Below are 14,999 nucleotides of genomic sequence, written 5' to 3'. Positions count from 1 at the left end.
AACCGGGACTGTTCAGACTGGAAAAGAGGAGACTCCAAAGGGATCTTCCAGCAACTTACAAGCATGTGAAGGTGTGTCACCAGGTAGAGGGAGTATCCTCCAGGCTGAAAAGACCGAGTTCCCTCAGTCTTGCCTCATATGGCTTTCCCTGCAATCCAAACACCATCTTTGTGGCCCTATGCTGCACTGATTGTAACCTGGCTATATCCTTCCTGTAACGTTGAGCCCAGAACTGAACACAATACTCTAGTTGCAGGCGCACCAGAGTCATATAGAGTCACAGTAATACTTCTCTCGGTCTAGAAGCCACACTTCTGGCTATGCATCCAAGGGTGGCGTTTGCCCTCTTGACCACTGACTGCATCACACTGCTGACTCATGTTTAGCCTGCAGTCGACTAGTACCCCAAGATCTCTTCACGTGTGCTACTCTCCAGACACTTGTCTCCTATCCTGTACTTATGACACCCATTCCTATGCCCTAACTGCAAGACCTTGCACTTATCCACATTGAACGCTATGCTGTTGTCCCCTGCCCACTTCCATAGTCTGTCCAGATCCTTCTGGACTATGCATGGGCCAGAAAACACCAGCCCACCAGCACCCAATTCAAATAAATGTAATGTTTAAAAGTATGACAATCTCCCTGTGTATATTTACTAATGATCACCTCTGCTATCCACACTACAACATACAACATACAAAAGATTGTGCACCCCTGCTGTGCATAATTATAGGATGCAATTCCTGCTGAGTGCAGTGTAATTCGAACTGTTACCTGTGCCTCCTGTGTCAGCATGTCTAAGATTGCAGCCTAAATCATATCAGTTCCTAAATCATATCAGTCCCATATCAGTCCCTACATGTTGATCGGCTGGACCAGCTATTTCCCTCTTTTGTAACATTTTGTATGGGGCATGCATTGGCCTTTATTCCAGCTCTGCTAAGGGCACTGCACTGTCACTGATAGCTCACATTACATCCTTGGATATCTTGTTTTCCCCAACAAGGCATATTCTGTGCAAGATGAAATCTATCTGATGACTTTTTGTTTTAGAAGATGCCATTAATCCAAGGTAAATGGGCCTTGCTTGGCTGCCTCTTTGGTTTATCTCTGGGATGTGAAAGTACACCTTGTAAATGGTGACATTATTAAAAACGGCTGATTGTTTGGAACAGTTTTGTACCTCCTTCTTCAGTTTTGCTTCTTATGACTGCTGATAGATCTGCTTCTTTAAATGTTATGATACACAGCCATTCTCAGTCCCCTTATCACTAGTACTTTTCCTGTTGGCTTCTCTAAATGGAAACCTGATGGAAATTACTAATAGCATTTCAATAAAAAGTGAAATGGATTCTCAGTGGAATATTATTCTGAAAAAAAAGTGAAGCATGCTTTTGGCAACTGAAAATAACCAGGTAAAACAGGAGATGTTTTATTAAACATTATAGCCAAGAACTACAGTAGACCATGGAAAACACGTTCCTCATTTTGAATGCTAATATCAGATGACTTAGCAGTCCATAATATAAAACAATTAAAATAGTCTTGATAGGAATGCTTAATGAAAGCCATGCACCTCACACACCTGCTCAGATTTTTGTGTGCATCGTGAGTTAATTGCATTATTTTTCAGTGCACAGGATCTGCAATAAACCCAATATGAAGATTCAGGTGATCTACAGGCCAAACAGACATTGCTCAAAATGAGTCTAGCAACTGGAGGTTTTTTCTTTTCATTTTTACTCTAGACTAGGTGCAGACTCCCAATCCAAAATGGGTCCCTAGCATGGGAGTAGATGTTAAGATCTGCTTTAGGGCACGGACCTACTCTAGCATAAAAATGTAAAGCTATAACTGCTACTCATTAGTCCCTATTCTTGGCAAGTGGCAGGTGTATTATATTACCATATCCGCATTACCGTTTCTAAAGCTTTTTTTTTCTGGAAACCATCCCCAATTTGGTGCCCTCCAGATATGTTGAATTAAAACTCCCAAAATCCCCATCCATATAGGATGTTGGGAGCTGTGGTCCAATACAACTGAAAGGTGCAAGCTTGGGAATTCTGGGCTAAATCATATGAACAGAGTCGATCTTTCTGATGTGCCAAAGGCATCTTATTTGGGGCAATCCTATGTAGGAGTGGTAAAAAATTAATAGACCACCAAGTAGTACTGGTAATAACTCCAGAATTATAGAAGTATATCTTTCAGGATTTCATTCATGCCCATTACTGAGATTCTCATTCAATCAGTTTCTCATTTGGCAAACTCTTCACATGTTACTAATGAGAAATGTTTGTGTTAAGATGTGCATTTTCTTTAAAAACTACGCATTGCCTCAAGGAACAGCAAAAGGAGTTCCATAATAATATTTTTCCCAGAATGCCTCCAGATGTTGTACTCTTCTGGGGCAGCCCTCCACAAGCTGATGCCCTCCAGAGGTTTTGGATGGCAACTATCATCCCCAACTATCTGTCATATTGGTTGGAGTTTGAGGGAGTTTTACTCCAAAATGTCAGAAGGCGTTTGTTCTGGGACATTGTGGGGAAAATAAATGACTGCCATTAAAAAATTATCCTCTCTACAGGAAACCAACTCCTGTACCCCTAGGAAAGACTAAGAAGAATAGATACATCCATTCGTTCCATCCATTCGTTCCTGACATTCTGAGAGGAACAAAATGGCAGCCACAAAAGTCAGCTCCTCTTAGCAGCAATGGTTAAAATAGTGAAAAGAAAAGGGCGAAATTAGCTCATGGCAACTCTGGAAAAAGTAAGCCCTGGTTTGTTCCCCTTTGCTTCTTTTTCAGTTAAGTTTTCCATTCATCCCAAAACAAATGGAAATCCTTATTCCAGAGAAAAAGCCACTTTGAGGCACTTGGGTTGCCCCAGAAGCTATGTTTTGTGAACCTGATTTGGGTACTGTAGATTAAGCAGAGGAATTCAGAAACCAAAAAAAGAAAGAAATTATGCACATCAAATATAATTCAGTTTTTGGTGGGGAGGGAGGCAGTACCAATCTCAGGCTGATATAAACCCCCCTTTTTTCACATCGAAATACGAGTTTTAAGTTCATATGTACCAGTTTTTGTTTTTTGTTTTTTGGTCCTGCTTGTTCTACCTTTCCTGCTATGCCTCACTTGATTCTGACTCCCAAAACCTTCTCCAAAACAGACACTGGGACTCAGCTTGGAAGAGGTTTGAACCCCCACCTTAACAAGGAAATGGTTACGAGATGGCAGTGGAAATGGTGTTAACAGACATTGCTCATTTAATACCTTAGTGAGGAAAAAGTGGAGCCTTCGTTCACCTTAATATGATCTTGTCCTTGTTTTAAAACGATTAGAGCTGAAATGTAATAGCATTCCCCTTACTTACAGAAGTGCAGCAATTGCAATATAGTTTTATATGCTCTTTCTTCTTACTTTGGGCATTAAGACATTTCAGAGTCACAGGTGGCAAATACTGTAGTGGACACAATAACCATATGAGGAGTTAGGAATCTGCACCATTCACTGATACTGTGAAATTTTTGCCACTTCTGTGACATGAGCCTTAGCATTAGAAAGATCTTCCGGGGTAAACAGAAGTGAGGTCAGGGCAATTTTCAGCAAGAAATATGCTCAAGGCTCCAGTCTAGAATCTAGAGCACATTCTGGATTGCAGTTACTTTATGCACAACATTGGATCCAAACTTAAACAGGTTAAGTACACCTGTTTTGTAGTAAGCTCTGTGTGGAATAGTTTCAAGATGCTGTCCTTCCCAGCTGGATAAAGTCCAACTTGAACAGTTTTCACCACTAGATGTCATCAAAGGCTCAGCGATAGTTTAATATAGCTTGGTAGGGTCACAGCACTATGCAGTAAAGTGTTGATTTCACTGAATGAAGACACCCTTTTGAAATCAAATCCATGTGTTTAAAAATTACAAAGGGACAACCCTGCCAAAGTCAAACAACTTTAAGACCAGTAGATTCCATGTGCTTAACTTGCCTTCCCCTCTCCTGGTTGCACAGCTTAACATGATGAGGCAGTTTCAGAGTATCAGAGAAGCTAAGAGCAATGCCACCAGGAGGTCGGACTGCTTCACTAGGCTGGTCTCCTAGCAGGGTCACCTAAGGTGGAATGATCAAAGCAGAGGTACCCAGCTATAATGCATCCACCCTAAAATGCAACCCTAATTGTCACATCAGCAGAAAACAATGGATCTCTTTAAGGGTGATGAAGGCAGATAAAGGACATTGAAACCACCATTGAAACATGGTTGGGAGATGAGCTGTGCAAATACCCTGCACAAAAGATGAGCTAATCCTAGATCAAATCAAGCCAGAGTTTTTTGTAGAAGCAAAATGGATGAAGCCGAGTCTGTCATACTTGGGACACATCATGAGAAGGCAAAACTCCCTGCAGAAAACAATCATGCTAGGGAAAGTCAAAGGCAGAAGAAGAAAAGAAGGAACAAAGATGAGATGGATTGACTCCATAAAGGAAGCCACAGCCTGGATTTTACAAGAGCTGTCATGGATAGGACATTTTGGAGAGAGTTCATTCATAGGCTGCCATAAGTTGGAAACAACTTGACAGCACTTAACAACAACCTGGTTTTTGCAGTGAATGAGTTGGTCATGCCAATAGGATTCTCCTGGTGCCATATCCCCATGCTCTCCTTTCCCTTGCAGCCCCTCCAAAGCAGATTTGGGGTACATGGGGTTGCAAAGAGAGGGTAAGTCTGTTTTACTAGCAATTTCCATTCCAGTATTGCAGAGAACCTAGAAATATTGTGATTGGTAGACACATTTGGAATGTTGAGAGAGCATGTGTGGACTCACCAAATGGCTGTCAGAAGGGTAGGCTTGCCCATTCATAAAGTAGCTGCCATAATAGGCATGGTCAGTCACAAAACACTAATTGTCTTAAAAGCTGACTGGAAGACCAGAAAAAAGTAACTTGGCTGAGCACCTAAGTGGTGGAGTCTGAGCTTCAAAAACAAACAAACAAACAAACAAACAAACAACCTGACTCAGTTGAACCCACAATTTTCTGCTTTAGTATCTATTTCACAGAAATGAAATAGATGAGACTTGGGGACAAGGACCTTGGTCCAGTAACTGTGGATAAAGCAGAGGCAGACTCTGGGTCCCAACCACAAAATCACATACATTCCCCCACAAAGCACAGCAAAATACTTATCTCACAGAAAGCAAACTTATGCTCCTTAGAGGTACATACCAGACCCCCATACAAAACCCAGGCAACACGTATTGTATGGACACATATTTACATTTATCCATATCACAATGCCCACTGTGCAACAACAAACATGTGAACATGCATCACACACACACACTAGGCAACATGTATATGGCGCATGCACGATGTTTCTGCCACCCCCCATCCCACTGCCCACACACACACACGTCTCTTTTTCTTCTCTGGGGTGGTGGCACATGCTTCAAAGCAACACTTTTGGGACCTCAGTGCAAGTATGGAAATAAAGATGGTGCTGTGTGGCAACAATTGCTCCCTTGGACTGCAAGGAGATCAAACCAGTCAGTCTTAGAGGAGATCAACCCTGACTGCTCTTTAGAAAAACAAGTTGCTTACCTGTAACTGATGTTCTTTGAGTGGACACTCCACTCCATTTATACCACAAAGGGGGAGGGGAACGGAGTTTTCCTGCCAAAAACAGTTAGCTTTCTAATCTTCCGGCCTAGGCACTGCGCAGGCGCAGCAACCCATATGTGTGATGCACAGAGGCCACGACGAAGAAGGCCAGATACTGAAGATGAAACTCAAATACTTCGGCCACCTAATGAGAAGGAAGGACTAACTGGAGAAGACTCTAATGCTGGGAGCAATTGAGGGCAAAAGAAGAAGGGGACGGCAGAGGATGCGGTGGCTAGATGGAGTCACAGAAGCAGTCGGTGTGAGCTTAAGTGGTCTCTGGGGGATGGTGGAGGACAGGAGAACCTGGGCTGGACACAACTTTGTGACTAAACAAACAAACAAACAAAAATGCCAGTCTCATGGTTAGTTTTGTTGAGGACAAAAGAGAGAGAGAGTTCCCTCTTGTTCTGACAATGAGAGAGACAGGCAACACCAGCAAGTAATTTTAGATTAAAATGGTTATTTATTGTAGGTGCACACTAGCAATAGAGAGTGAGCCCAACTCCAGTAGAGACCAGCTGCCACTGCCATCATGCACAGTGCTTTGTTTGCAATCATTAGATGTAGGAAAACATCATGCAGAAAACATTCTGTTACTTTTGTGCATGATCATCTTAGCTTAGAGTGTCAAAACAGCTTGTTCTAGGCTTACACAGAAGTTTATCTTAAGCTTTGGGCAGAAGTTTATCCTATACTTTTGACACTCTTTTGTCAGTCTGATAAAACCCTAAATAACTGACACTTGTTTACTCATCAAGAAACAATTATATTCTTCAGTTTCTTACAAAATAATTTAGGAACAATCAGAGGGACAAGGAGCCTGAAAAGTGCCAGCATATCTGCAGCCACAGTGGAAATCATGGGCACCCAAATGGAAAACTCACCATTAGCAAATGAGCATCATTAAATCAAAACCAATGGGTTTTACATGCTTAACACTCCCTGGATTTTTCCCAATAAATCTGCAAATATAATAGGGATTTTGCCCTTTCCAAAATAGGTGTTAATGCAGTGGTCTATAGTGAAATAATAGTTTTCCAGTATTTTAATGGGGGCAGGGGATTAGAGCAGGGAAAGTCAGCTATTAAATTAAAATTGCAACAAGCTAGAACAAAAGCCTTGTGAAAAATCTCAAAGCATTGCAGCAATCCACAGTGCAACCTTGTGGTTGCATAATAAAATAATTAGAAAGGCAGGGAAATACAACCCCAGGGGGAAAAAAACCCTTGTGTAAGATACATTTTTCTTCCCCAGTCTCCTAGTGAAAACAGAATAAGCCTCAATAAAGCAATGAGTTAAACCCCTCATGTAAAGAAGTCCTTAGACACCACATAACAAGAGATAATGATGTGTCCAACATGTTTGAATTTCCCTGGCCTGGTGCAGTCTTTCTCCATTGGGAAGGCTGCAAACAGCTATTCAGCATGAAATGCAAATGCATATATTGTTAAGCAATATATGTAAGGATCTTCAAAAAAGCTTTGGCTCTTCATAAAAAGAATGAAAATATTGCCATCACAATGGCTTCATGCTTTTTTGGACAAACAGTAGGTAAATGTCTTTTGGTTCAATGCATAATTGGTCTCAGCAAACAGAGCTAAAAAAACAAACAAACAAAAAAGCAAAACACGATTGGGAAACTTCTCTGTCTTTCTTCCACAATCCAAACCCCAAGTTTCAGTGTTGGCTTTTGATGTTGTGAAAGTGTGATTGTGTACAACATCTCCCCCGGCATGCCAGCTTCCCTGTGGGCCCCTTAAAATATAAACCTTTCACTTCCATTCCCTTTTTGCTGCTATCTGTCAGCAAAGGCAGCAGAAAGCCATCACTGAATATTTCTTGGTGAGGGTTTCCTTCTTTTATTTTTTTATTTAGCTTTTTATATAAGCAAGATTTTACTAATATTTAAATGTAGAGTATCGGCATGTATTTGGGTTGGATCATGGCACATGCAACCAAGCAAGCAGAAACTGGTTTCCCTGCCCCTTCTCCACATAGAGGACCCCCCAGCCCCCTTGAAAAGATCAATATTTCCAGTAGAAACAGATCCTGGGTGCTGTGTGTATGCACCCAAACTACAGCCTGTATTAAATGGGAAAATATTCTCTGAGAACTAACATTTCTTCACCCTCATTTTCAGCTGGTTTCCCTCAATTCAGAGGCAGTGTAGTGCCATTATTGAAGTATTGAGCTGGGACCTGGGAGATCCAGGTTCTAATCTCCACTTGGCCAGGAAATTTTCTGGCCACTCAGTGACTTTCAGCCTAATTGACCTCACAGGGTTGGTGTGGAGATAAAATGGAAAGGAGGATCATGTAAGTCTCCTTGGGGTCCTTGCAAGACAGGTTAGTGGAATATAAATGTAATGAATAAATACATTCCAGTAAAGTAAGAATGGTCTCCCTCTTCTTCACAATATGTCCTATGGATTATTTCTTTCATCCAAAAGTATTTTGCAGCATGTCCACTTGGACATCAAAACAGTTCTTCAAATCCCACTGAGCCATAAAGTTCACTAGGTGACCCTGAGCCATGAGAACTTACCATGAGAACAGCAGAACTTATCTCAAAGTGGTGCTGTAAGGATGAAATATGGTGAGGACAGAGAGGAAGAGGACAAGGCACATCACCTTGCTGAAAGAATTCATGTTTTCCCTCTCCCCTCCTCCTTTCTTTTCTTCCTGTACATAGTGTTGTTTTAGATTGTAAGCCTGCAAGCTGGATCTGTCTTGTTTTACTGATTATATACAAGCCAGTCCAGGATACTTTTTGGCTAAGCAGTGGGGCAAAAATATTTTAAATAAATTAAAAGAATTACTGCTGGTCAGGCGAGGAAGAATCCACATATTTGTCCACATCATCCTATGCCATGCAGGAAAATGTAGTTCTGGAGTCTGCCAAAGGTCCCTGATTAGGTATTCAGGATTCATCTGCTGTCTCCTTCTTTGGTTTAAGATAATCCATTTACAGTGTTGAACCTGTTTTGGAGTCCCTTTGTGGACAGCATTTGTTCTATCATAATCCTGGGAAAGAGCGTATTCTACAACAGGCTTCATCAACCAGTTGTCCTCCAGATGTGTTGGACTGCAACCCCGTCATTGCCAGTCATCCATTGGCCATGCTGGCTGGAAATGATGGAAGTTGCTGTCCAACACATCTGAAGGACAACAGTTGAGGAAGGTAGTTATCAGACAAGAGAGAAGTTGCTGGTTTGTCATTAATTTTTCATAATCACACAATCACCTCTACATTCTCCATCTTGTGAACATGGTTGATCTATCTGGGGAGAATGAGGATTTCACATACTTTTTTTGCTTCCTTTGGAAGGTAACCTGAAGGCTTGTGAGGCTTAGTTGATCATTTCCTTGCCTTTTCATGCTTGGCTGATATATATAGGCTGAGCTACACTCAAGAGAGAGCTTTTTAAGAAAATTATAGGTTTTAATGTATTGAACTCAACATACCATGAGCAATACATTCAGCCATGCCTGGGCCACATAGAAATTAATTGATTGATTGATTGATTGATTGATTTGCTGAGTGCCTAGATTATGAGAGAGTTCTTCAAGTTTTTGACCCCTCCATACTCAGTTCATTCCATACTGCAGTGAGCACTGGCGGTGGTCAATGGTCATACGGAAACCATTGGTCATAGCTGGCTAGTTTGCCTAGGGAGGGCTCTTTTTCCAGGGAGCCAGTCAGTGGGAACCATCCAGAGACAGACTTAAGGTGAAATAGGGATTCCTGGAATCTGCCCCATAAGAACCTAAGAGTCTTGCTTGATCAGACAAAGGTCCATCTAATCCAGCAGTCTGTTCATATTCTGGCCAACCAGCTGCCTCCAGGAAATCCTCAAGCATGATGTGTGTTCACCAGCCCCTCTCAGTCACATTTCCTGCAAATGGTGTACACAACTGGTGTACGCATTCTGCCTCTAATACTAAGGTTGGACACAGCCACCAGGTCTAGAGCTGGATAGCTAGGCACCCCCATTAAATCCCAAATGGGTTATTTGGTCAAGAGGCATAGGACTCAAGGGGTTGAGACTCAGGATGACACTTCTCAAAGCCTAAGGAGATGGACAAGGTAGGGGCAGGTTTTAGGCAACATATGGGCTGGTAGCAGGTTAGGCTCACCCTTGTTAGCTGACTCAGTAAAAAGTACACATCTATCACTTGTTTGCAAAATTTTTGTCAACAGAAAAAGGTTGTGCCCCAATTTCACCCAACTTCATCATTTCTGGGAGCATGAAGTTTGCAATCCACCACAATTCTAGAATAAGAGAAATAAATATACTGTGCAGTTTCTGAAAGAAATCTTCCTATACCCTGTGGCAATCTTAACTGAAAACTGAGTTTAAACGTGCTGAACTAAGTCAGTGAAGTCTTCACAGAACAATGTTTGTACCAGGGAGCTGTTTATTCAAAGGCACTATGCATTAGCACTTAACATAGGTTATCTTGAAGAGACTGGGAAACTGATGCTTCCGCATCTCTTGAAAGGGAAAAGAGGTGACCCCACTGGAACTGGTTTCTCTCCACAAACAGACTTTTTCCTGCACCTATACATTCCATCAAAAATTCCCTCCAAATTCTAAGAGGGCTAGCTTGCTCTCTACACAGTGTGTAAAGTTTCTTTTCAGTTCTTCCAGCCTTCCTCCCTTTTTCTGACCATCAAAAGGTGCCTTCTTTCTTGTATTATGCAACACAGAAAATGGAGAAGCAGCTCAGTTTTCACTGTGCCCTTTATAAACACCTTGATGAGGTCACTTTGCATTGCTTTTCCAGGCTCAATAATCATGGTCTTTGTAATCTCTTGAACATAAGCCACAGTCCAACTTCTATTGCCCATTGTTGTGGCATCTTAAGAATGATACAAAAGCAACTTACAAAGGGAGATAAGAGAATAGCATCAGTGCTCCATTTGTATTTCTTTTTGAGACGTAATAGTATTTTAACATTTTCATGTTATCACACTGTTGGCATACTGCTGGTATGAGCTCCATTTGGGAGGCCTTGATGAACTTCACTCAGTACTGCAAGCAGTGTTCAGTAAATATTGGGTGCCCTAAAATACCCTTTGGCCAGGTTGCTAGAAGCATCCCCAAGAGGCTTAGCATGTCCAGAGCAATTTTAGTGTCCCCCCCCCCAAAAAAAAGATAGGTGTCTTTTATTGTAAGCTGTCCAGAGATCCAGAGTGATGGACAGGTTAAGAATATCCCAAATAAATAAAATAGCAAGCTGCCCTTAAAATTCCCTGGCATTCCAAAAGAAGGTTGTGATGTGGCAGGGACATGAGTGGTAGAGGGGTGCCTCCACTCTCACATGCTACAACCTGCTTAGATACTGTCACCTGATTTTGAGGAGGAGGCAGAGGGGCCTGGGTAGGTGGATGATGTGGTGGTTCTGAGGTTAGAGCATGAGAACCAACCCACCTTGAAAAAGGAAGAAGACTTTCCAGAACAGTGAGGGTTGAAGATTGAAGGGGAGTTCCTTGACCCTCCAAGAGATGCCAGGCAAGAGTTGCCTAGTGTTCCTGCCATCTAGCCCTTGAGCATTAGGAGCCACCCTGAGAGTTGAGTCAGAATCTTTCTGAAAAGGAGAGAAATAAGGGGTGCCTCATTTTGGATTCAGTCCTTCTCTTGGAAAGATTCAGTCCTTCTCTTGGAAAGATGCTTCTCCCACATCTCAAAGAAAGTACTACTGTGATTGATACTGTTTTGAAACCTGTTAGGATCTAATATAGGGAGTGTGCTTTTAAAGTCTCATCTGAGTCTACCAGAGAGGAAAAGAGGATGAGAGGAGAGTCTAATGCTAAAAATGTACAGAAGTAACTTTAAGCATACTAAAAGGCAGGTATTGGTCAATAGATGTATAGTACCTGTGTTCCTAAGTCATTCCATAAAAACACAGATTGCTACCACTGCGTATCATATTGCCCAGTGGCTGGTGAACAGAAGGTTAACACATTCTGCATTTGCCAAAGGCTGCCTACACAAGTTGCTTACCCATGGTTAGCTCTCAGTACATTTTATATTATCTGAGACTTTCAGCAATAGGGTGACTCATAAATTGACTGACTGATTAGAAGGATGAATGACTGCAGTTTACTTAAACCAATTTATGAACAATTTCCTTTACCGTCTACAACCGGATAGCAGAGGAGGGCAAAATTCAGTCTTCTACAGCCATCAGTTTTCCATATAAATGAGAAGTCAGTCTATTCTGAAATACAGGTAGCCCAGCAAAGTAATTCTCCCAATAGTTCTGTGGAATTCCAAAGAACATTTGATGTAGCTAATTCATAGGGTGTATGACGCTTTTTCTAATTGTTCAGCAGAATCAATCTCTATGACAAATTTAATCCTTTCTGGACTATTATAGGGTTTTTTCAGTCTTGAGGGGGGGAAAAGAGTCTCACATTGTCTAACATGTACATCTCTTGGTTCGTACATCCAGTCTATTAAGAAATGCTTTTGCCATTGTTGCTTCTCAGTAATGCAGGCAATTCAGTTTAATGAAATGAGCCCCTTCTGCACAATACCTGCAGTGTCACAAGGGAGAGGTGTTTTCAAGAAAAAGCCATTCTGGGAAGGTTTGGATAAGTCACATTCCTTTTCTGTATCGCTGACAAGATAATTATTCCATTTGTCCCAGAGGTCAAATGCAAATGTGGTAACTGTTCTTGCTGACCAGGTTTCTATGCCCTGGACTCTTTCCAGATAGCTATGTGTTCTCTATAAATTAGGACATTTTAGATGTCTTATGCTTGCAAACTGCAATTTAAAAATACTTTGGAAGACAGTAAGATACTAAAGTGGTCCCACAGACAATGATAAGAAAGCACTGTCTATTAAGTGTTCATAGAAGCAGTATGAAGTAGGAAGGTGTCAAAAGAGAAAGGAAAGGGAATGATGCAGATTCTGCATCCAGTGGTGTCTGTCTTGTATCATTCAGCAAGCAGAGATTGATCCACCATTCAATGGCACTGAGGCAGATGAAATCCAAGTCCTTCAATACAATTTGCTTTGTGCATAAGTTTTATGTAACCACTATAGTGCTTAGATTATGCAAGGGAAGTAGAAAAACCTCAGAGTGAAATCTACAAGCCCTCACTCCTATCATTCTTCCCAATTCTAGTCACAGAACACCCCCACTTTACCCTTCTGGGCCCTCTCACCATCATGATAGCCACTGAATTACTAGCTTTACAACTACCATAAGTCGGGGAGCCAGGAGGATGCCATGATGGTTGCCACTGGCATCCTGTCAATCATGTGATATTAGTGTTTGGCAAGCAGGGTATCATCCTTGCCATCCACCTAAATATTTCTGAATTTTCATCAGTATAGTCAACCTGATTTCACTCACTAAGTTGAAGTGCCAGTGGTATTTCCTTAGAGCATGTAATTAATTATCACTATACATGATCTGAAAATTCAACTTAATGACCATTTTCTATTTTCTTGGGATGGAACATGTTCGGAACATGGGGACTGCACCACGAACATTGGCTAAGACCCACTTGTTTTAAAACATTGCACAAACAGGCTTTTTTCTGAGTGTGCCCTGCTCACAGAAGATTCCTCATTCCACCAGAGGATTCTGTAAAAGGGAGAGAAAATTATTTTCACATATCTCTCTTCCTTCAGCAGTCTCCACACCACACCAAGGAGACATGTCCTTAGCACATATCATGGCACTTATTACAAAGGTTATACTGCATTTGTTGAATATTAAAAATGGTTAAGCATCAAATCAATTGTTCATGTAGCAAAAGAGGGCAAATGGCACCAATGGCAGAAAAACCCTGAAGACAGGAAGAGGAAATAAATATGAACTCTTTACTTATAAGTAAGCCCCATGTCTACAGAAAGAGATTGGGAGGATAGAACTGCAGCTGTTATGAACTATGGATCTATGCAACTTACTCAGAAGCGAGTTCTCGTGACAGGGTTGGAGATTTCTCTAGCTGTATAATAAAGCTGAGATACTTAAGACAGGGACAGGAAGTTGTCCCTGCTTTTCTCCTGCTTGTCTGGACTTTGACCTGTCAGACTAACAAACATTGCTGGTACATTGTATCACACGTTCCAGTTGTGATATCATGCATGAAAATGGGGTGTGTTAAAGCTTCACTTTTATCTTCCAATTTTCATGCTTTTGGGAACTTGAGTAAACAAGAGGTAGACTTAATGCTAGTCTTAAACTGGCAGATGTTTTTATCACTTTACATTTGAAGGACTGTTGGAAAAACATATTATAGTTTGATGTATACTTTAAGCACACCAAATATTCTAAATCAATTATGGCTTCTTTCTTGGTTTTGAGTAAACCTCCAGATCTTTTCATTTAGGATTGGCAGTAATGTAGGAGATTAATTTTACAATGACTTAAGGGATGATTCTTCAGAGGAAGAAATACAAGACTCCTGGCTAGCATGAAAATTACAGGAGTTGCAGTCCAATCCATGAGGGCACCATGTTGGGAAAGGCTGAGCTAAGAAGCAACCTTGGGATTCTACCTAATGTGTGTTATGAACAGGTAATTCATCTCAAATAGTACTTTAAACATATAGATCATGATCCAGCCATATTGTTTCACACTAAGTGGATATAATAAAACATCTAAGTGGATAAAATAGTAGTAAGAGCTCTTTATTGAGCCTACTCGATGGTGGCAAAGAGAGCTTTCTTCCCTGTCAGCATTGCATCATCTCAGTGCTGTCCAGCACTATTCCAAGTGGCCCATGGCCTTTTACATATGGGCCCTAAAGAGGATCAGAGAGAACCTTTGGTAGCCCACTGTGACAAGTTTCCACAGCATTTCAAGGAGAATTCAGATTCAGCACAAACTGGACTTCACATTAAAGGTAATCCCCTTAAAGGAGACATCCAGAGTACCATCTGGGTAAGTTTTAATTACTGAGGCCTGATGATGTGAACAAGGTGCTTGGACAAAACCAGCCTACCACCGCTGTCAACTTGTGGCTGCTCATGAAAGTGAAAGAGGGAATGCATTGCTTGGTCCAGGCAATTGTGAATGTCTTTCTGAAGGAAGGACTGGTCCCAACCTATCTGACTGGCCACTTCCAGGCAGTGGCACTGGGGAATAGCACCTCAGCCCAATGGCAACCATATCATGGAGTGTGGCAGAGTTCCATCCTATCCCCCATGCCATACAAAATCTACAGCAAGCCACTGGGAGAGGTCATCCAGAGGTTTGGGCTGAAGTGTCATCAGTATACTGATGACACTTCAGCTTTACCTCTCATTTCCATCTGATCCACATTAGACAGTGTTGACTCTGAACCAGCATCTGGGCAGGATGA

At 41.6% G+C, this 14,999-nt stretch overlaps 1 long non-coding RNA gene across 1 annotated transcript; it reads right to left on the bottom strand.

Annotated features, from left to right (window-relative positions):
* Positions 1-281: 281 nt before the first annotated feature.
* On the bottom strand, positions 282-3,394 carry LOC123022565. The gene is made up of 3 exons (XR_006414537.1): positions 3,381-3,394; positions 3,124-3,128; positions 282-414 (listed from the first exon to the last, which is right to left on the bottom strand). It is a non-coding gene; the product is annotated as an uncharacterized LOC123022565 (long non-coding RNA).
* Positions 3,395-14,999: the final 11,605 nt, after the last annotated feature.

Source organism: Varanus komodoensis, unplaced genomic scaffold (assembly GCF_004798865.1).
Source record: "Varanus komodoensis strain SLA01 unplaced genomic scaffold, ASM479886v1 scaffold2, whole genome shotgun sequence".
NCBI classification, from domain to species: Eukaryota; Metazoa; Chordata; class Lepidosauria; order Squamata; family Varanidae; genus Varanus; species Varanus komodoensis.
Note: the sequence above shows the minus strand (reverse complement) of the source record. Positions and strands in the feature narration are given on the sequence as shown.